The following is a 21,741-nucleotide window of genomic DNA, read 5'->3' as shown; positions in this document are numbered from 1 at the left end:
TATGTGGAGTGGAGTGTGGGGTAGAGTGGCGTGGAATAGAGTAGAGTGGTGGAGAGTGGAGTGGCACAGAGTGGGTAGCGTAGAAAGAAATGGCATAGGGTAGAGTACAGAAGAGTGGACTGGCGTAGAGTGCAGTGGCACAGAGTACAGTGGCGCAGGTTACGGTGGTGCAGAGTAGAGCGCAGTGGTGTAGAGTAAAGTGGAGCAGAGTGTAGTGGAGTTGAGTTGTGCAGACTAGAGTGGTGCAGACTTCAGTGCAGTACAATAGAGTGGTGTACAGTGCAGTGGCAGAGTAGAATGGCATAGAGTGTAGTGGCGTATAGTAGGGTGCAATGGTGTAGAGTGGCATAGAGAAGAGTGGTTCAGAGTAGAGTGGCATAGAGTGCAGTAATGTAGAGTAGAATGATGCAGGGTAAGGTGGCGTAGAATGCAGTGGCCCGGAAATCAGTGTCATAAAGTGCAGTGGTGAAGAGTAGAGTGCAGTGGCATAGAGAGAAGTGATGCAGAGTAGAGTACAGTGGCACAAAGTGCAGTAGAGTACGGTGGTGCAAAGTAGAATACAATGGCTTGGAGTGCAGTGGTGTAGACTAGAGTAGTGCAGAGTAGAGGGCAGTGGCATAGACCAGTGCAGAGTACATTGCAGTTGCCTAGAGTGTAGTGGCATGAGGAGGTGCAGAGTAAATTAGAGTTGTATAGAGTAGAGTGGATTAAAGTGCAGTGGTGTAGAGGGCAGTGGTGCAGAGTAGAGTGGTGTAGAATGCAGTGGCATAGAGTTGAGTGCAGTGGCGTAGAGTGGCATAAAGAGCAATGGTGTAGAGTGCAGAGGCATATAACACAGTGGTCTAGAGTGGAGTGGTGCTGCATAAAGGTCAGTGGCACAGAGAGCAGTGGCATTCGGCAGCATGATGTAGAGTAGGGTAGCCTAATGTGCATTGCCGTAGAGTGGTGTATATTACAGTGGTGGAGAGAAGATCAGAGTGGCATAAAGTGCAGTGGTGTAGATTGACAAAAACTTTAGGAGTTTTTAGCGTAGAGTAGGGTGGTTTAAAGTAGATTGGCATAGAGTGCAGTGACAGACTGCATTGACGTAAAGTGCAGTGACGAGTGCAGTGGTGAAGAGTAAAGGGCAGGAGCGTACAGCAGAGTAGAGTGGCATAGAGTTCAGTGGTCTACAGTGCAGTGGCATAGAGTAGAATGGTGGAGAAGTGTAGAGTGCAGTGATGTCGAGTGCAGAGGCCTAGAGAAGAGTGGTGCTGCCTAAAGTGCAGTGGCGCAGTGCTGTAGAGAAGAATGGCATAAAGTGCATTGGGGTAGAGTGGTATACAATGCAGTGGTGTAGAGTGCAGTAGCATAAAGAGCAGTTGCATCGAGCAGATTGATGCAGAGAAAAGCAGATTGGCATAGAGTGCTGTGGTGCAGAGTGCAGTAACATAGAGTAGAGTGGTGCAGAATGTAGTGCAGTGGCCTAGAGTGCATTGGCATAGAGTGCAGTAGCCTAGAGTAGTGTGGTATAGAATAGAATTCAGTTGCGTAAAGTGCAGTGACTTAGGGCCGTATTTATACTTTTTGGCGCACAACTGCGCCAACGCAGTTGTGCGTAAAAAAATTTAACGCCGGCTAACGCCATTCCAAAGCGCCATGCGGGCGCCTTATTTATGGAATGACATTAGCCGGCGGAGCTGCCTGGTGTGCGTAAAAAAAAATGACTTACACCAGGCAGCGCCGGCGTAGGGGAAAATGGAGCTTGGGCGTCAAAAAATGGGGCAAGTCAGGCTGAGGCAAAATTTTCGCCTCAACCCGATTTGCGCCATTTTTTTTTACTCCCAACCCCCATTTAAATGACTCCTGTCTTAGCAAAGACAGGAGTCATGCCCCCTTGCCCAATGGCCATGCCCAGGGGACTTCTGTCCCCTGGGCATGGTCATTGGGCATAGTGGCATGTAGGGGGGCACAAATCAGGCCCCCCTATGCCACCCAAAAAAAAAAAATATATACTTACCTGAACTTACCTTAAGTTCCCTGGGATGGGTCCCTCCATCCTTGGGTGTCCTCCTGGGGTGGGCAAGGGTGGCAGGGGGTGTCCCTGGGGGCATGGGAGGGCACCTCTGGGCTCCTTCCGAGCCCACAGGTCCCTTAACGCCTGCCCTGACCAGGCGTTAAAAAATGACGCTAAAACGGCTGGACGTCATTTTTTTTGACCCGCCCACTCCCGGGCATCATTTTTGCCCAGGAGTGTAAATACGGCGCACATGCCTCGGAGTCATTTTTTAGACGGGAACGCCTACCTTGCATATCATTAATGCAAGGTAGGTGTCCACGCTAAAAAATTACGCAAACTCCAAGATCTTTGGCGCTAGACGGGTCTAACGCCAAAGTATAAATATGGAGTTAGTTTTGCGTCGGATTTGCGCCAAAAAAAACGACGCAATTCCGGCGCAAACAGAGTATAAATATGCCCCTTAGAGTAGAAGGCAGGGGGTAGCAGGGAAAACAAGCAACATGGAAGGGGGACAGGTGGGAGGGAATAGAAGCTACATGGACAGTGGTATGGGAGCCAGGTGAGAGACGGCCAGAAAACACAATCACTGATATGGATTGCTGGAACACAAAGAAAAAAACAGCTTCAAAAAGGGGAGCTGCGGATGGACAAAAGTACTTGGTCCATGCTCCAAGGTAGTGCCAAACACAAGAAGAGGGCATGACACATGCATGCCATGGCAAATGGGGATGAAGGAAATGAGAGTGATGATGAATCTAACAAATGGTAAGCTGTGGGCGGACTGTAAGCACACTGTATGTAAACATGTATCGCAGAAACAGTGCATACTCTGTCTAGGCAAAACAAAAAAGTGGCTTGTGCTGAAAAGAAACACTTCCACTCTTGTGAAGTTTTCCTCAATTTATTTTCATGTAACATATAAGTGACCAACCCTGGCAAGCACAGTGAGCAACTGCCAACCACTTAGGACTCTATTAAATCTTTCCACCAAGCTGTTTTCACTAGGATGTCCTATCTCCATCCTCACATGCTTTATTCCACACTGTTCCAGATACATCTCAAACTCTTCAGAAATGAACTTGGGACCACTATTCGTAATTACTTATTCAGGATAACCTTACCTTCGCAACACCTCCTCACAAAATTCAACAACTGTCTTGGACTTAACCCCACACACAAAATTGACTACTGGTCATTTAGAGTAATAGTCCACCAGAACTATGGCAAACATTTCACCCACACAAATGGATCACAAATGTCCATAGCTACATTTTGCCTTGCCTTGCACGGGAAACTGATGGGCACTACAGGACATTCCTTCACCTCATGGGGTTTCTCACTACACAAACAACTCATACATTTCCTTACAAATCTTTCTACAGACCGGTCCACCCCTGGCCACCAAAAGTCTTTCCTTTTCATGCTAGACATTCCCCCATGTCCTTCATGCAAGATTTTCAACAGCATTTCCCTTAATTCAACGTGTACTACCATTTTTTGTTGTAGTGTGTCTTTCAATACTACTGGCACACTTCGTACCTTGTGGGCTTTTGCCACTGTCCCATTTTCTAGGCACCCCAGCTTTTCAGAATTCCTTTTTCCTCCTGTCAACATCTTCTTGCTCCAAAATTAATACATGTTCTTTTGCTTTAAGATACAACATAATTTCTAACACTCTTTGTTCCCACCACCCAAGTACATTTCTTCCTTTTTTCACTACATATACCCAACTCCTAACATTTCTTCCTTTGAAACATAGAAATGCTTGAAAACATCCTATTACAGGCAATTGTTTTCCAAAATACTCAAACAACTCTACCCCAGTTTCTGTTCATTCTTTCTCATCCAGCTTGTACCACGTTTCTTGATTTCCTATCGTATATATTGAACATGAATCTGCCCACATATCCACTTTTGTTTCATCGATTATGCGATGCGCACTTTGTGTGGTTTGTTGATTCTGGTTTCTAACGCTCCTATAACTTCCAGCAATTAGTTAATTCTGGTCTCAAATGCTCCTACAACTTGCAGCAATTCTGATATGTCACGTAACATCAACACTTATACCAACTCATCATCTTCACTTTCCCTTGAATCGTCGTTACCTCCTCCTTGTTTTTCAAAATGTATGTTGCTTTTATGCTCCATTTTTCCCTGGTTACACACTCTTGAGAAATGTCCTATTTCTATTGCAATTTAAGCATTTATTTTTCACAGCTGGACAAATTCCTGACATAGGACTTTGTATGGTTCGATGTCTTGGTTTCTAATGCTCCTAAAACTTCCGGCAATTAGTTGATTCTGGTTTCGAATGCCCCTACAATTTCCCGCAATTCTGATATATCACATAACATCAACACTTATACCAACTCACCATATTCACTTTCCCTTGAATCACCCTTCCCTCCTTGTTTTACAAAATGTACACTGCTTTTATGCTCCATTTTTCCCTTGTTACACACTCTTGAGAAATGTTGTATTCTGTTGTGATTGAAGCAATTAACTTTTACAGCCGGACAAATTCCTGACATAGCAATATGTTTTGCGCTACCACACCATTAACATGTTTTTCTTTTGCCATCCATCACTTTACTTGACTTATTTCCCAACTTTTTATTTTTATCCACAACATGCAGAGTCACTTCCCCTAATCCTTTCCTTTTTAATACTTTCACATCACAGGATGTATCTTCGATGCATTTGGCCACCACTATGGGCTCCTCTAACGATGAGTCTTATAAATGTAACAATTATTCCTGTATTTTCATGATTGCTGTGCAATTTATCAGTTGGTCCTTTATAATTTCTTCATGCAGTTCCTTGAACTTACATGTGGCAGCCAATGTACGTAATCCTACCATGTACTGATTTATAGATTCATTAGGTAAATAGGCCCTTGAAAAAAATCTATGACTCTCCATTACTACACTGATCTTTTTTCAGTAATTCTCTTTAAGCACCTTCATTGCCACAACATACTCCTCCTCACTCTCATTTTCCTCATCAGAATTGTTTTCCTTGTCAACATTCCTACTACTTGGTTGTGTTTTCAAAACGACCCTACCTTCTGCCCCCAAAATATGTTTCAACATAGCTAACTTTCTTTTTCTACAAAATTGCCTCCATCCATGGTTTCCAAAACTGCTATGAGCAGGGATGGCTAATTCTAAGTCAGGACCGGTGCTCAGACTATGCTTCTCTTTCTTTACTACTCTTAAAACATCAGCCAATCAATTATTAACAACAACATACATTAACATACATTAACATAAAACCATAGAGTACGTATCCCATCATGCCTTGTGCCCTTCCACCAATCCCATGAGAGCTGACCCTTCAAAAGTCGGATATGCTCCCACAACTTCCTCTTTCTTTGCTGCTCATAACAAGATAAGTATGATTTATGGTGCATGTCTTTATTTGCAATTATTTGACAGGATTAGCACGGTGCGCGTGTGAATTGTTGCTTCAGTATAAGACCTACACTGTAGCTGTGGCATTAACCACGAGCACGGCGTTGGGCAGCTCATCGGTGCTCTCACCTCGCTACTGCAGTCAAGGTTGTCCCTTCCTCGTCATTGTGCCGACAGAATCGCAGGGGCATGAAGGATCAGAGTCTTCCCTAATCGGCCTGAGAACGAGCCTCAAAGGAATCATGCATAGCCCGATTGGGCTATTTCTAGTAGGACTGGGCTACGCGCAAGTCAGGCAATTGTTTTGCTGACAGCCAGCATTCGTTGCTAAGCAACACGCGTGCTCGAGTTGTCAGAGCGCGAGTGAGACGCCTTGGCAGAGGCTGTAATAGTGCAGCCATCCCAAATCCGAATTTATTGCTTTTGAACGGGGTGCACTCTCTGTTAAATGTCTGGCTCAATTTTGACGTCCACATCCCCAGATTAGGTGTGGCTTTAATAATAATATCACAGGCTTGCCTGAGGGGGACAGAGTCAGTAGCTGTGTCAGACTTTTGTTCCATCTGTTCCTTTTAAGTCCTTGCACCTTGGGGCTGCTCCCCCCTGACGCCAAGTGTCACTTGGACCGTGATTGTTCCAAGTAATGGCAGACAGGAACCTCTTTGATGGGGCGGCCTTATATGAAGAGGCTAATGAGGAGGATGGGGAGTACAATGAAGACACTGACCCACTTCAGGCCTTGGACGCATCCATTCAGCAGTAGCGGCAGCATTGCAGCCCATCACACCCCAATTGCAACTATTTGCCAAAACGCAAAGCCGCAAAAATCCTGCCCTTTCGAATTTCATAGGAGAGTCTTCTGACGTTCCTTGTAAATGTAAAGAGCAATCCAAGCACTAGCCTTATGAGGAGGTTCTCTCTGTTCCTTGGAGCAGAAACCTGCGGAAGATCACAAGTACTGCCCGGCCAACACCAACCGCACTCATTCGACCTCGAGGTCTGATACTGATTCCCAATCTGTTGAGTCAGGAAATTCAGGGGATGCTAGATCGCGCCGTGATAAAAACAGAAAGCGATCTTCTTCTCCCTGTGACCTGTCTCCTACCCACTTTAATTTTGACCCTGAGAGCATCATTCATCTCAGGTCTTCAGACTGGGCCCCAGAACGAGAGCTGTCCGATTATCTACATAATACATTGTGCAAACCATTTGATAAGGAGGTGCGCAATCACCTTGGGGCAGAATGTCCCAGACCTGCCGGATAAGGTGGCACTTACGCCGGAGGTGGATCCCAGCATCACAGCCTTCGTAAAAAAAATACTCCAGAGATCTCAAGAAAGGAATCGACAGGGCATGGAAGGCATGCCAAGATAAGATGCTAGACGTTGTGGGTCCCCTTGTGAAGATCCTTGAGATCCTTGCTTCTTCTGTGGAGTCAAGACATGCTCTGGGAACCTCTGGGGGAATTCCATCCGATGGTGATGTCAGAGCAGCTTTCCCTGATGGTCTAGAGGCTGTCAGGCAACAGGGTATTTACCAGGCATTTTAGAGTCAGCTACAGAATTCCTCAAACAAGCGTGGGCCCATCCACTAGGAGACAGTATGCATCAGCCTGGAAATGCTGAATCGGTTGGTACATGGAACGACATGTGGATCCCATTGGAAGCAGACATTGTGAATTTTCTCTCTATGAAGGCTTCTGAAGGCTTGTCTTACAGGTCAGTAAATAATGTTCTGTCAGCTATTGCAGAAGGGCATGAACAGGTAGGTAACATGTCAGTGTGCATGCACCCTGTGGTTTGTAAATTATTGAAGGGTATCAGAATGTCGAATCCCCCACAACCTAAATATACCTTTTTGTAGGATGTAAATATGGTTTTAACCTTTTTTTAGAAATGGCTTCAGAATAGTTTGTTGGCTAGGAAGCAGCTTTCAGCTAAACTGGCTATGTTAGTTTGTCTAGTTTCCTGCAGGAGAACAGCGGATGTGAAGGCGCTGGATCCTGCAGGTAGAGTATTTACTCCGGAGGGAGTCTCTTTTTCTATTACTAAAAGAATGAAAACCTTGACCAAAGCTATTGATTATCTGGCTTTTCCATTTAATGAACAATTCTGTGTAGTTAAATGCTTAAAAGCTTATGAACTCAGTGCACAGCCGATAAGGAAGGATCTGCATGGGCGGTTACTGATTGCCTTACAAAAATCTTTCAAACCTGTGTCATCTGCTACTGTAGCAAGATGGGTCAGAGATGTCATGAAGGAAGCTGGTATTGATATTGGAGTCTTTGTAGCACACTCCGTGAGGGATGCTATGGCTTTGAAATCAGTAGGTCTGGGTACATCTCTGCAAGATATTATGGAAACAGTAGATTGGTAGTCAGATTCAGTTTTTAAAGGGTTTTATTATAAATCTGTGGTGACTGGTGCTTCAGTGGTAATTACTCATCTTTGAACTAGCATAATCTGATCCTCCGGTCCTGACAGAATGAAAAATTTGCTAGCATTCGCACCAAGAATTTTCAATTCTATTAGGGACACAGAGGTGAGGATTATCCCACCCTGGTTTCTGTGATTGTGGGAGAATATTTGGTGATGTAATTTGCTTAATCTGTTATTGTCAACATGTTGATGATTAAGGAAATTGCATGCCTTTTTAGTTTATATGATTAACCCGCCCATGAATGAAGTTAATGAGTGTTTTAGGTTTATAATATTATGTATTGTTTTAGGTACAGAACAAAAGACGGCATGAGGACCAATCTTCCGACGTTTGTATGGAGATACAGTTTGAACATCAGAGGAAGGAATGTTCTCCAGGCGTTCCTTGGAGATGACAATTATGGTTTCAAGTTTCCAGAATCCATATAGTCGGTCTGTCGGAGAATTGCTGTTTGATATCGATTTTAGTATTGTTATCTTGGAAAGATTATGAACTTTATCTGCAAAGAAAGAGGAAGTTGTGGGAGCGTATCGGACTTTTGAAGGGTCAGCTCTCATGGGATTGATGGATGGACACAAGGCATGATGGGATATGTACTCTATAGTTTTATGTTAATGTATGTTGTTATTAATAATTTGATTGGCTTCTGTTTTAAGAGTAGTAAAGAAAGAGAAGTATAATCCCTGCCTCCGTGTCGTTTATAGAATTGAAAATTCTACTGCAAATGCTAGCAAATTTTTCACTCTCCTTTTATGTTTCCACAGGCAGCGTACCAATGGCACTACAAGAGTTAGGTGCAGTATACCTTGTTATTAGCATACTTTTCCTTTAAGGAGTGGCACCAGCGAGTCAACCTTGGTCCTGATGAAAAGCCTAGGGGTAGGCTAGAACCATGTAGACCAGGAAGGCATGTACCCCATTATACACCCCCTTTCCACTCACCCCGTTTTTAATCAGACTGCCACTAGGGCAGATATTAAAATATTGATTTTCATGATAGGCAGGTAATTTTACCCTTTTCAAGACCCTTGACTCCTATTCTTTGCCATCATAGTGGATTAGGTTACAAAAGTGCATTGACGTAACCCTTCGGTAGCAGCACGCCTTGTTTCATAGCGGAACGGTTTGGACCCAATGATGAAGCATACAAGGGGTAACCCTGGTGGGTGAGAGTTTTTTAAAGGTTTCCCTCAGCTTATGTGGAGGGTTAACCTTGTTGGTATGGGCTGGGCTTCTGTACTGTATTATACAACAGGACTACAAGTTCCAGAATTCAAAGGACTGGAGCAATACATCAAGTATAGAGCTTGAAAACTTGGGAGGATTGATTGACTTAAATACTTGTACTATTCCTAGCCTTGAAATATCAGTGAAGAAAAAAATGCAACTCCCGGACCCCCTCCAATTCAGTGGGGCGACTCCAGTGTTTTAAAGCCAAAACCCCTAAAACAGAAATTGCTGAATAAACGAGGATAACGTCCGACTCCAAGATGTCCGCCGCACGTCACTCGAGATTTAATTATGTTTCGGAGCGCGCACGGTCAAGCTCAGGTATAGTTGAACCCCTGCGGGCGGGGCTTGACGTGTACGACGTCGGCGCGCGTATGGCCCTTGTTGATTGTTGCACGTAATGACGCAGAGTTAGCACACTGGTGTTTGGGAGACAGGAGCGCGCACGTAAGACTCAGAGACTGTCGAAGGCAGCAGCAGGCAGGTTGGGAGTTTCCTAGCGCTATCGGTATCAGGAGGCGAAGTACAGGAAGTTTAAGCGGACGGACCGCTTCACAGGGTCTCGGCTCTGCTGACGTATCCGCCAAGACGGACTTCCTTTGGGATAAGCGGACCGGGCTCGCTGCGAAGACGGTAAGTTTAGGAGGCCGCGCGCAGACAAAATGGCGGGCGGAGACGACGTTGAAGGATGAACTAATATAGAGCGTCTCAGTGCGGAGGGGGCTAACGGGGTAATGAAGACGGAGAATTGTTGGGGGGAAATTGCTGAGGTGTGAGATACTAGAAATTGCAATGTTAATGGTATGTGAAGAGCTAGAGCGGACATGCGGGATCTTGTAATTATGGTTTGAGGTTGTTGACATCAATGGAATGGCGGGAAGAAAAACAAAAGTGCAGGCTCTGGCGCACCTTGTGTGTGTGTGTGTGTGTGGGGGGGGGGGGTGGATTCATTTTGCAACTCAGTGAGCGGACATTACTGGCGCATATATGTACACCGTAGGCCAAAGACATGCGAAGCAACCTCTATCGCCGGTAAACGGAAATAATTAAACGGAGAACTCGGACCATAATGGTAGATTGGGGAGAAAATATATTTGGGAAGAGACAGGATGTTGAGTAATAAACATCCAAACTTATACTGAGAATGAAAACGTTCAACAATTTCACGGTGTTTCGTACGTCAAATAGTGCCATCCATGGTAAAACGAATCTGTAATCCTCAGAGCAGACATCAAACATTTAACGTTTAATGATACAAATTTGTCAACTATGCAAATGATGTGAAAGCTTCATTTTTCAAACGTTATCCTCAATTTGCTTCGTGCCAGCTTGCATCACCATTGCTTTTGACTTGTCCAAAATGTGATCTATAATGTAGTCACCTGATACGGCCATTTAGTTCTTTAGGCGTTTATATGAATGTACTCGCAAAAATCAAATGTATGATGACTTTACAACACAACCTGAAGAAATTGGAGTGGTCACACTTACTTAGTAGTACCGGAAATGCTCCTTTATAACCCAGGAGCTGTCAAATGCCTTTTACATATTTTAATAGATACATTCCGATAATAGGATCAGGTAATCTTCTCTCGTGCAGTGCCTGAGCATTAATCTCAAGGGTTGATTATATGTACAAGATTAACTTTTTCTTCAGTTTACTATAGAACGAGAACCGGAGGTTACGCAAAATATTGTCGAAGGTTTGACGATGTAATGTAAATTAGGTAGACACACTAAACAAGAGGCTTCGGTCTTGTTAGAGAATCGATAGTAACACAATGATCACATTTTATGCAAAATTGATGCGAAACAGATTAAACTGTGCTTTCTTTACGTTCCTGATTGTTTTAGAAAACAAACTAGTATTTCTGATCAGAACAAGTTAGGGGCACTGAGCCTTTTTGAAATAATTTCTCTATAGAGTACTATTGTAAACTGTGTTTAATACAGTAGAAACAGGGAGACATGTATGTGGCATAGCCTTCCTACAACCGTTGCTGGCTAAACGGCTTCTGTAGTGTGTGTGTGTTTTTTTGTTTTTTTTATAAATATAAATTGGTCACCAAATAAAACTGGAAATCCTCCGAGGGTGCCTATCCTAGGAAAGGACTTCAGTCTAGGCCATTGTGAAAGCCACCTTCTATGGCGCCTATACCAAACATGAGCTCAAGACTTGCGTGAGTGTAGGACGTGCATTTTCAAACCTATGGAGAGATCAGACACGCCTTTTCACTTGTAGATATTTGCACATTATTACTCTTAATTGACGGGATAGAGACTTCACTTAACTCTATGGAGGGAAAAAAGATTTGGGCGATGCCGAGAGAACATGTGTACATGTCCGTGTCAAATCCAGCATTCCAACCGAATCGTGGAGTCTGGAACGCAGTTTGAAGGATGTCAGAACTGGCCATAGAGCATGCACAGAAAACAGCACTTCGAAACAAATGTTTTTAAGAGCACATTGGATACGTGTGAATAATGTTACAGATTGACCTATAATGTTACTTCACATCAACCACCTTTACATATGAAACATAATTGAAAAGAAACATGCTATACCCATGCAGCTGGAAATTAGTGCAGGGCACAATATTGGTTTACAAATGAATCTTACTATTATGACAAAATGGTCTCTGGGTAAATCGCACTTGTTTAGTTTAGAAATCATTGTGTATTCTACACCTGTCACTTTAATACTGGATTAACCACCTCCTCTCTCGGGACCTTTTACGCAGTTTAAACCTCCGGTGCTGCGCCTGGATTCACGTAGCCTGTCAGCAGACTATTAAGGTGCTCTTGTAATTGATTTATAAGGCTGAAAGGCTCTCATCTCGTATCTTGTGAATAAAGGAAACAGCATTAGACTTAAGTGTGGGCAGAGGTCAAAGCCTCAGAATAGACACTTTTTTTTTTAACTATCAATTTGTGACTTAAAGGCGTTTTCCACATCTGAGTGTGCCAGTGACTCAACAGTTAAATTAAATTCTACGCCCTGCGACTGCATCACTCACCGATAATGACCTTCTGTCCCTAACATTTTGACGGATAGACAGTATTTGTTTCCGTAATCTTGTTTAGTTGACCAGTTTTACCCTTTGGGCATTTCAACATAGGCAAAAGGCCGCACTTGTCGGCACTAAATAGATGGGTTCCCTTTGCGAGGCAAAGATTTTATATTGCAGTGTGACTGCATGACCCATACCTATAAGTACTGTTGGCTAGATTCTTGTCCTGGCTTTTTGTTTGGGCAATAAACCTTTCTTGTTTTCCTTTCTTAGTTGAAGTTATCATCAGGTAATTGCCATAGTCCTTAAACCACGGTTCCACTTCAATCTTGGAACCCATGGCGTTGTGTGATGTGTATTGTGACAGTATTGCATCTCCTTATTTCCCATCACATAGGGGCCTTGCGCCAAATGTGCTTGAGTTTTGTGCTGCAGTTCTGCAGCCGGTGCCTTTCCGACTTTGTTTGCCTCGTACGTTTGCGCCTGGATCAGCAAATCAGTTTATTGCTCTTGCTTTGACTCATGACTGCCGCACAGATCAGCTGGGCCCTTCGTTCTGTATTTGTGGACTGACACACCGATCTACAGTAAAGCATGTGGGCAGTGCTGTTATGCTGTTATGTGTATAATATGTAGAGTGCGCTGCTAAACAGAAACACCTCCGGACCTAGTTGAGGGAGCCGCTCGCAGCTCTGCCCTTTCAGTGCACCGTCTATATATCTGTGACTAGGCAAACAAACTTCTGGTGTGGCTAGATGGGCGCGATCGTGAAAGGTTCTGGGTGCTGGAGATGAAGGACAATGAGGGAAGACTCCTGAGAGATGGTCCAGATATAGCCAACATATTAACTGACTGTTATGAGGACCTATATCAACCAGCCACCTCCATGGGAAATGTTGATTGTATGGAATGCTTGTGAGCTATCTACCTCGGCAAGCTGAAAAAAGAATCATGCATGGTTCTGGAGAAGGACTTAGCAATGGACGAGATCACACAGGCCATGCATGGCCTGCAGACAGGGAAGGCCATGGGCCTTAATGGAATGCTGATCGGGCTGAATAAAGGAATGGCTAATGAAGTAGCATTGCATCTGATGGCCATGTTCCCGACCGCACTGCAGGAAGGTATTCTCCTTTATGACCAGTGCATGGCTACCATTGTAGTGATACATAAGGCATGGAAACCACAATCCACATGAAGCTCCTACAGACTGATCTCCTTATTAAATGCGGATTGACAGCCTCATAGGAGAACAAGACTCGACCTCTGGCTGCTCTATGGAGCACTCAATATACAAGGGAACCAGACAGGGCTGCCCCCTCTCCTCCATGATATTTGCCTTAGTCTTAGAACATCTGGCTGCCTGGGTATGTCAAGATCCCCTGATACGTAGAATCTTGGGAAATGGCGACTGGGAGGAGTGTGTCTCCCTCTGCACTGACAATGTGCTGGTTCTACAGTTCTTCCAGACATTTGGCAAGTATTTGTACTGCAGAATAAACTGGTCCAAATCAGTGATTTTAATTATTGGTAAGGGCTCTTCCACAGCACTGAACTATACTAGTGGTGCAAAATAGCTTTAAATAATTAGGGATAAATGTCCCAAGGGGTCCCCAGAAGGTTCTAGGAGCTAACCTCACCCCACAAATTGAGCGACTAAAAGCTGATGACTAAAACTGGAGATCTTTGCCTCTGTCACTCATGGACAAAACATCCCTGTTCAAACGGATGTCTCTCCCCTATTATATATCCTTTAAAACAGGCCTTATCACATCCCTCCGACTTTATTTGATCCAGCTCTGTTAGACCTGGAATCTTTTGGTGTTTGACCTGTCTTTTTGCCTTCTGACCTCCTGTTTTTATAGTATGCTGGACTTGGCTTTTGCTGGTTTATTGTCTCTGCGCACTTTACCACTGCTGATCAGTGTGCCCTGTGTAAATTGTATAGGTGACTTGTGGGTTATCTGAGATGGATAATCTCCCTTATCCTGACTAGAGCGAGGGTCCCTACTTGGACAGGGTGCAAACTGACTACCAGCTTGAGGCCTCATTTCTAACAAGTGCTTAGGCCCCTATTGTGCAATGTCAGGACCCCACACATTGTGAAGTGTAGTCTTTAAATGGGGGTTGTTTGAAGGAGGTCAGTTACTACTGTGCCTCGCAACTGGCGGTGGTGAATGAACCGGTATTTGCCAACAGGGACGAGCCATCCAATTGAGTGGACAGGTCACTAATGGGGGCAGGGATTACTTAACGGTCCTTTATCGATACAAAGTAGAGCCAATGCTTCCAGCTCACACAAGGGCAGTGGTGAGGTCCCGGAGGGAAACAAATAGAACCCTAAGCTTGCAGAACATTAACTGAAATACGGGCGGAGGGTGGCCTGGAGGGGGTTCTCCAAATGGGAGCTTCTGAGCACCTAGGGGATCTCCTTTGAACCCCTTGCAATTGAATAGGGTATGGGAGAATCCGAAAGATATAAATACCTGCGGTTGGGTCACGCCTTGCCGTGCCACATTAGAGAGGGAGAACAGTTGACACCTATCACACCTCTGGAAGATAGGCTCCTCCCAGAACACATACCAGACAAAAGTATTTACCTGGTCTATAGGAAACTCCTAAATAATATCTCATTCATTGGGATCCCTTTGTGGGGTAACAGATGGGGACTGGCAAGCAGCACTACAGAGCCCGAGGGAAATAGCTATCTGAGCCAGATCTCGTTTGATACAACTAAAACTTCTGCACAGATTCTACTCATCTAGATCCCTTCTACACAATTCACAAAGCATATACATCCACCAGGCTGCAAACAAGAGGGCACCTTTTTTCAAATCCTGTAGGGCTGCTTGGTGATTCAGTCCTTCAGGCCAGGGATGACTGCACAAGTAAAGCAGACCCTGGAACATATGCACTGCTGCCAAGATATGGGCAATGTTGGCATTCGGGGTGACTAAGCATAACATAGCGAGGCAGTGGGGTCAGTCTGCCCCTCCAACTATGGAGCAATGGGAGTCTGACCTAGACTGGTGTCAACGAACGGAGAAAGTAGTTTATCAGAGCTGGGGGTGCCCTCAAAATGGAAGTAAGTTTGGGTAACTCAGTGTGAAGTTAGAGGGGGCTCGAATCCTGGACCTTAACATCCACACTAAGGGCGGGGGGGTTTAGATGTTGTACGATATGCCTTAAGATAATTGTGCTTGTGCCGTAAAAGCGTCACATTATGTAAAGTTGAGGCAAACGGTTAATTGATGTAATTACTACTGCTGTTCTATACTGACCTGTGACGCAAATATATATAACTGACACCCTGAGCTTTGTTTCGGTAGTTTGAAGAGAGAAAAAAAAGATTGTAACTCTGATTTTTATAAATTCTCTCAAACATTTGATGTCTGTTTTCCTGCAACTATTTATTTCCTAGAGAACGCTGCTCTCAGCCATGCTCTGCCTAAGGCATCCTTGTGCACTTGATGACTAGACAGTAAATGCTTACTGGCCTGTGTGAAACTTACTACTCTTTCCTTACTAACTAGTTTCTATGGAGTTCTAATGGTAATCCAAGTGTGCGGAATTATTATTGCCTAGCACCAAAGACTTATTATTAGGGGTGTAATGTGTCTTGGTTGTCGGGAAATGGGTATTGTAAATTTCTGAAACATGTAACAACTCCAAAAGGGCCATTTTCCAAGGAAATTGTAGTAAGTTTCACACAGGCCAAAAAGCATTTACTTTCCGGCTCCCAAAGTACAGTCCTGTCAAGTATTTGCCAACAGCTGGTGCAATATAGAAACATCCCACAAAGCAGAGGGTGCACTCATGTCCATGTTGGATGGATTGTTATCCGTTTTAAATGCTCGTGCTGTTATATGTCGCTCAGGCCCTCCTATCCCCTTTTTAGGGTCGAGCCTGCGTTGCATGCGTATCGCAGCGAGACGCTTTAGTATTTAGAAAAGGGCTCGGAGCCCTGTCAACTTCACGTCAGTGTTTTTTATTGGTTCGTGGGCTTGCCTAATAAAATCTGCTTGCTTTCATTAGTCGAAGGCACATACACGTCATGCCTTTTCCGGTAGCTAGCCCTCCTCGAGCGCAGCGACCAAGTACAGAAAACATGCGAGGCTCGCTGTTTTCCATCTGGCTCGTGGACTCCTTTTTCTCGAATTTACGAGCGCGATCTTGCTTGGCAGAAGTTGAGCGCTTTATATAGTTATTTTCACTTTTTCGGGTTATGTACATAAATGCACTTTTGCCCGATAAGTGACAAGTCTGGTTAGGAGTTTACAACGCGATCAGCTCTAAGATGAGCAAACGAGAGACCCGTTGCATTGTAAATGCTTGTTAGGTCTGTTGTCATCTATCTGTTGGCTTTTAACCACACCCACCACTAACACTTGTTAATGGGCTTGCCTTTCAAAAATCCTTTATCTTTGGTAGATGCTTTACGTTTGTCCCTTTTATTACCACTTTGGCAATCGACCCTGTCACATGGGTAAATTGCCCGTTTGCTGATACGTTTGACTACAGACGTTTTTCGATTGGGTCTCTTATAAGCTCTCACGCTCGTTGTAGGAAGTTGGCTCTGTATGCACTATTTCAAAGTAAGGAATAGTATGCACAGAGTCCAAGGGTTCCCCTTAGAGGTAAGATAGTGGCAAAAAGAGATAATTCTAATGCTCTATTTTGTGGTAGTGTGGTCGAGCAGTAGGCTTATCAAAGGAGTAGTGTTAAGCATTTGTTGTACACACGCAGGCAATAAATGAGGAACACACACTCGGAGATAATTCCAGGCCAATAGGTTTTTGTATAGAAAAATATCTTTTCTTTATTTTTAAGAACCACATGTTCAAGATTTACATGTAATACTTCACATGAAAGGTATTGCAGGTAGGTACTTTAGGAACTTTGAATTAGCAAAATAGCATATACAGTTTTCACATAAATCACATATAGATATTTTAAAACTAGACACTTAATGCAATTTTCAACAGTTCCTGGGGGGAGTAAGAGTTTGTTAGTTTTTGCAGGTAAGTAAACCACCTACGGGGTCCAAGGTAGCCCACCGTTGGGGGTTCAGAGCAACCCCAAAGTTACCACACCAGCAGCTCAGGGCCGGTCAGGTGCAGAGGTCAAAGTTGTGCCCAAAATGCATAGGCTTCAAGGGGGGGGGGTTCCAGTCTGCCAGCAGGTAAGTACCCGCGTCTTCGTAGGGCAGACCAGGGGGGTTTTGTAGGGCACCGGGGGGGGGGGCAGCACACGTCCACACAAAGTATACCCTCAGCAGCACGGGGGCGGCTGGGTACAGTGTGCAAACACGCGTCGGGTTTTCAATAGGTTTCAATCGGAGACCAAGGAGTCTCTTCAGCGATGCAGGCAAGGGGGGGGCTCCTCGGGGTAGCCACCACCTGGGCAAGGGAGAGGGCCACCTGGGGGTCGCTCCTGCACTGGAGGTCGGATCCTTCAGGCCCTGGGGGCTGCGGTTGCAGAGTCTTTACCAGGCGTTGGACCTTGGAAACAGGCAGTCGCGGTCAGGGGGAATCTCGGGATTCCCTCTGCAGGCGTCGCTGTGGGGGCTCAGAGGGGGAAACTCTGGCTACTCATGGTCTCACAGTCGCCGGGGAGTCCTCCCTGAAGTGATTGTTCTCCGCAAGTCGAGCCGGGGGTGTCGGGTGCAGAGTGTCAAGTCTCACGCTTCCGGCGGGAAACGCAAGTTGTTTCAAAGTTGCTTCTTTGTAGCAAAGTCGCAGTCTTGGGTGAACAGAGCCGCTGTCCTCGGGAGTCATTGGTCCTTCTAGATGCAGAGCAGTCCTCTGAGGCTTCAGAGGTCAATGGTCCCTGGGGAGAGCGTCGCTGGAGCAGTGTCTTTAGAAGTGGGGAGACAGGCCGGTAGAGCTGGGGCCAAAGCAGTTGGTGTCTCCGTCTTCTCTGCAGGGTTTTTCAGCTTAGCAGTCCTCTTCTTCTTAGGTTGCAGGAATCTGAGTTCCTAGGTTCTGGGGAGCCCTTAAATACTAAATTCTGATGGATACACTACCTGTGGATTCCTCACCTAATGAATACTCCCATTGCGCCAGCATTCAACGGAAATATTCTTCCTAGCTTCTGCACGTCGACGTCACAATTGCCCACGCGACGCCGTCTGACATCATACAGGCAATAAGAGGTCCTCGCCGACGTCTGTTCCCTTTTTTCCGTGCCATTCTAAAAGGTTATCTTCGAGGGAGCTACTGTTGCTGTATCGACAGTTAGTTTGTTTTTTGGCGTTTTTTACTTTGCGAAATTACAATGTTGCAAAGAAAGTCAGGATTCAAGCCCTTCCGTGAGTGTGGTGGCAAAATGTCGGTAACGGACCCACATTCTGACTGCTTGTGGTGTCTTAGTTCCGACCATGATGTTGACAAGTGCGATTCTTGTCAACATATGAATCCTAATGCCCTGAAAGAGCGTGAGGCCAAGCTTTTTCTTGCGAAGTCGAAAAAGGAGAAGAGACATCATCGAAAGTCGTCGTCACCGAAGTCTCATCGGCGTCGTCGAGATTCACGGCGCCGGTCGAGTAGGGAGAAGTCTCGGTCGAGGTCTCCATCAGCTCGACGTCGGAAGACTTGGGAAGTCAGTCCCACTGTCACTCCCCAACCGACGACGCTGTTACCATCTCCGGCTTCACCGACTTCACCCATGTCATCGGGCCATCCTCCTTCGGTGTTCGAGGTTCCGCAGCCTCAGATGTTTTCTCCGTCCTTGCAGACGTCGAGACCGGCGTCTGTGTCGCCTTCGAACCAGGCACCCCAGTACCCGGCTTTCCCGGCCCCTGAAGCTGACAGTACCGCATTCCTGAATGCAATGTTTTCCATCTTCCAACAGATTGCTCCGGGTGGTGGACCGGCTGGTCCTTCGGGGCTTTGGCCTTCAACATGGGTGCTCCGGCTCCACTTCGACCGGCACCCTTTATGCCCTTTCTCCCCCTGGGGAATGTGGGCTCGGCGCCGGTATCGGCTCCGGTGGCTTCGGCTCCGACTTTTCAGCCAGTGACGCCGTCTAGACCTCCTCCGACTCCGGGACAGTCTTCACACCTTCCGGCTCCTCGTTCGGCGCCGAAGACAACTATGGTGCCTGTAGACCCGGCGTCTGACGGATCAGACGATCGGCGTCATTCTTCGATGTCTGCTGACGCCATGTCGACGCCGAGGTTAGAGAAGAGGTTGCACTCGAGGAGACTTGCTCTCCGCCTCCTTGAACAGGAGTTCCAGAGACAAGCCTTGGAGGAAGGGGAGATCGAGGATTCTCGTGAGGGTCTCCATGGACTTGACACTGCTAGTGGCCTAAATACCTCCCCTGAATGGGACTTGTCATCACCTGGGGAGTACACAGAGGAGGCTGCCACTTTTCATTCTGTTATCAGAAAGGCATCTGGCTTCCTGGACCTCCCTTTGCCAGTGACTGAAGCCAAGCAGAACATCTTGACGGAAGTGTTGCACCCTGCCTCTACATCAGCAGAGCCACTTTTGCCATTCAATGAGGCGCGACTGGACCCCATAATGGAAGTCTGGAAGAAGCCGGTGTCTTCTTCAGCCGTCAATAGATCTGTGGCTAGGAGGTATCTGGTTGCACCGGCTGACCCAGGTTTTCTTTCCAGGCATCCAACACCTGCTCAGCAAGGTCTGCTCCTGGGTCTTTTCCAGCTGTACCCTCGGATAGAGACTCGAAGAAGATGGACATGGCATCCAAAAAGGTGTTCTCATCATGTAGCATGGCATTGAAGTCCACCAATGCTACATGCATTTTAGGAAGATACATTTATGCCCTGATGGACGAGATTAAATCAACGCACACAGAGGTTCCTCAGGAATTATTAAGCCTGGTATCTGACGCTCAGGCAGCTGCAACTCAGGTTATCCAATCTGGGTTGGATACAACTGACTCGGTTGCTAGGGCAATGGGCACTGCTGTAGTTACGAGGAGGCAGGCCTGGCTTCGTAACTCAGGATTTTCGTCTGATGTGCAGTCAACCCTACTGGACCTTCCTTTTGATGGCGACAAGCTGTTTGGTGCCAAGGCGGATTCGGCCTTAGAAAGGTTCAAAGAGAGTAGGGCCACGGCCAAGTCGCTGGGCTTGCAAGCCACTTCTTCTACTTCCTCCAGATTTTTTAGGAGGTTTCGAGGATTTGGTCGGGGTTTCTCCTCCTCCTTTTGAGGGAAATTCCAGCAACCCACCTCTGCTCTCTCCTATAGATCTTTCAGAGGGACTCCTGGATTACCAGCATTGTGAGAAAAGACTATACCCTACCTTTTCCGCCCCCCATCCCGCCCATCTTATTGTCCAGAAGAACACCTCCTGTTAGAACAGGAGGTTCAAGTCCTCCTTTCAAAGGGCGCGGTAGAGTTGGTCCCAGAGCAGGAAAAGGGTCGAGGTTGTTACTCAAGATACTTCCTGATTCCCAAAAAGGATGGTCAGTTGAGACCAATCCTGGATCTGAGGATCTTGAATTGGTTCCTCAAACAGGAAAAGTTCAAGATGCTGACCCTAGCACAGGTGCTTTTGGCGTTGAACAAGGAAGATTGGATGGTGTCTGTCGACTTGCAGGATGCTTACTTTCATATCCCGATACTCAAGTCGCACAGGAAGTATCTCCGGTTTGTGGTAGGGTCGCAGCACTATCAGTTTGCGGTCCTCCCGTTTGGTCTTACTTCAGCACCTCGAGTCTTCACAAAGGTGATGTCAGTGGTTGCGGCGGAGCTCAGAAGGAAGGGGATAGCAGTATTCCCTTACTTGGACGACTGGTTGATCAAAGCCACGTCCCCGGAGCTTGTCGCATCATCTGCAGTCAACAACCCAGTTGTTGTTCGACCTGGGCTTTTCGGTGAACGTGCTCAAATCTCACCTGGAGCCCTCTCAGCGCCTCCTGTTCATAGGGGCAGTACTGGATACAACATTGAGTCGAGCCTTTCCTCCGCCTCAGCGGATTCAAGATATTCAGGAATTGGTTCCAATGTTTCGAACTGGAGCGGTAGTTCCAGTCCTCAAGGTCCTTAGTCTGCTCGGTCTGTTCGCCTCCTGCATTCTGTTGGTCACGCATGCTCGCTGGCACATGAGGGCTCTTCAGTGGTGCCTCCGAAGGCAGTGGTCTCAACACAAGGGAGATTTAGAAGGTACTGTCAAGATCTCCAGAGATGCTGCTGTGGAATTGAAGTGGTGGATTGCGGGCAACAATCTTTCACAGGGAAAGCCGTTCGCGCAGTCGCCACCAGTGGCCACGGTCATAACGGATGCTTCCACCCTAGGATGGGGAGCTCATCTGGGGGATCTGGAGATCAAAGGGCTTTGGTCTCCAGAGGAACAGGTGTTTCATATCAATCTGTTGGAGTTACGGGCTGTACGTCTGGCTCTCGAGGCCTTCCTCCCATCCCTTCGTGGTCAGTCGGTACAGGTCCTGACGGACAATACTACCACGATGTGGTACATAAACAGGGCGGAGTAGGGTTGTACCTCCTCTGCAGAGAAGCTCTTCGGCTATGGTCCTGGGCAAAGGACCATCAGATTTGCTTGGTGGCAAATCATCTGGCCGGGGTCTTGAATGTACGTGCGGACAGTCTCAGTCGCCAATTCTCGGCAGACCACGAGTGGCGTCTCCATCCAGATCAAGTCTGTTTAATCTTCCAG

At 46.2% G+C, this 21,741-nt stretch overlaps 1 protein-coding gene across 2 annotated transcripts in view; it reads left to right on the top strand.

Moving 5' to 3' along the window:
- The first annotated feature begins 9,528 nt into the window (after nt 1–9,528).
- Nucleotides 9,529–21,741, top strand: part of CLK2 (CDC like kinase 2) — a 40,933-nt gene continuing 28,720 nt past the window's right edge. The window contains exon 1 of one of the 2 annotated variants that reach the window (XM_069218434.1): nt 9,529–9,714. The gene's annotated coding sequence lies outside the window, so the exon portion shown is untranslated. The remainder of the gene's footprint in view (nt 9,715–21,741) is intronic. The other variant, XM_069218435.1, reaches the window with a different exon arrangement.

This window comes from Pleurodeles waltl, chromosome 12 (assembly GCF_031143425.1).
Source record: "Pleurodeles waltl isolate 20211129_DDA chromosome 12, aPleWal1.hap1.20221129, whole genome shotgun sequence".
NCBI lineage: Eukaryota > Metazoa > Chordata > Amphibia > Caudata > Salamandridae > Pleurodeles > Pleurodeles waltl.
This window is presented reverse-complemented; position numbering and strand designations above follow the sequence as displayed.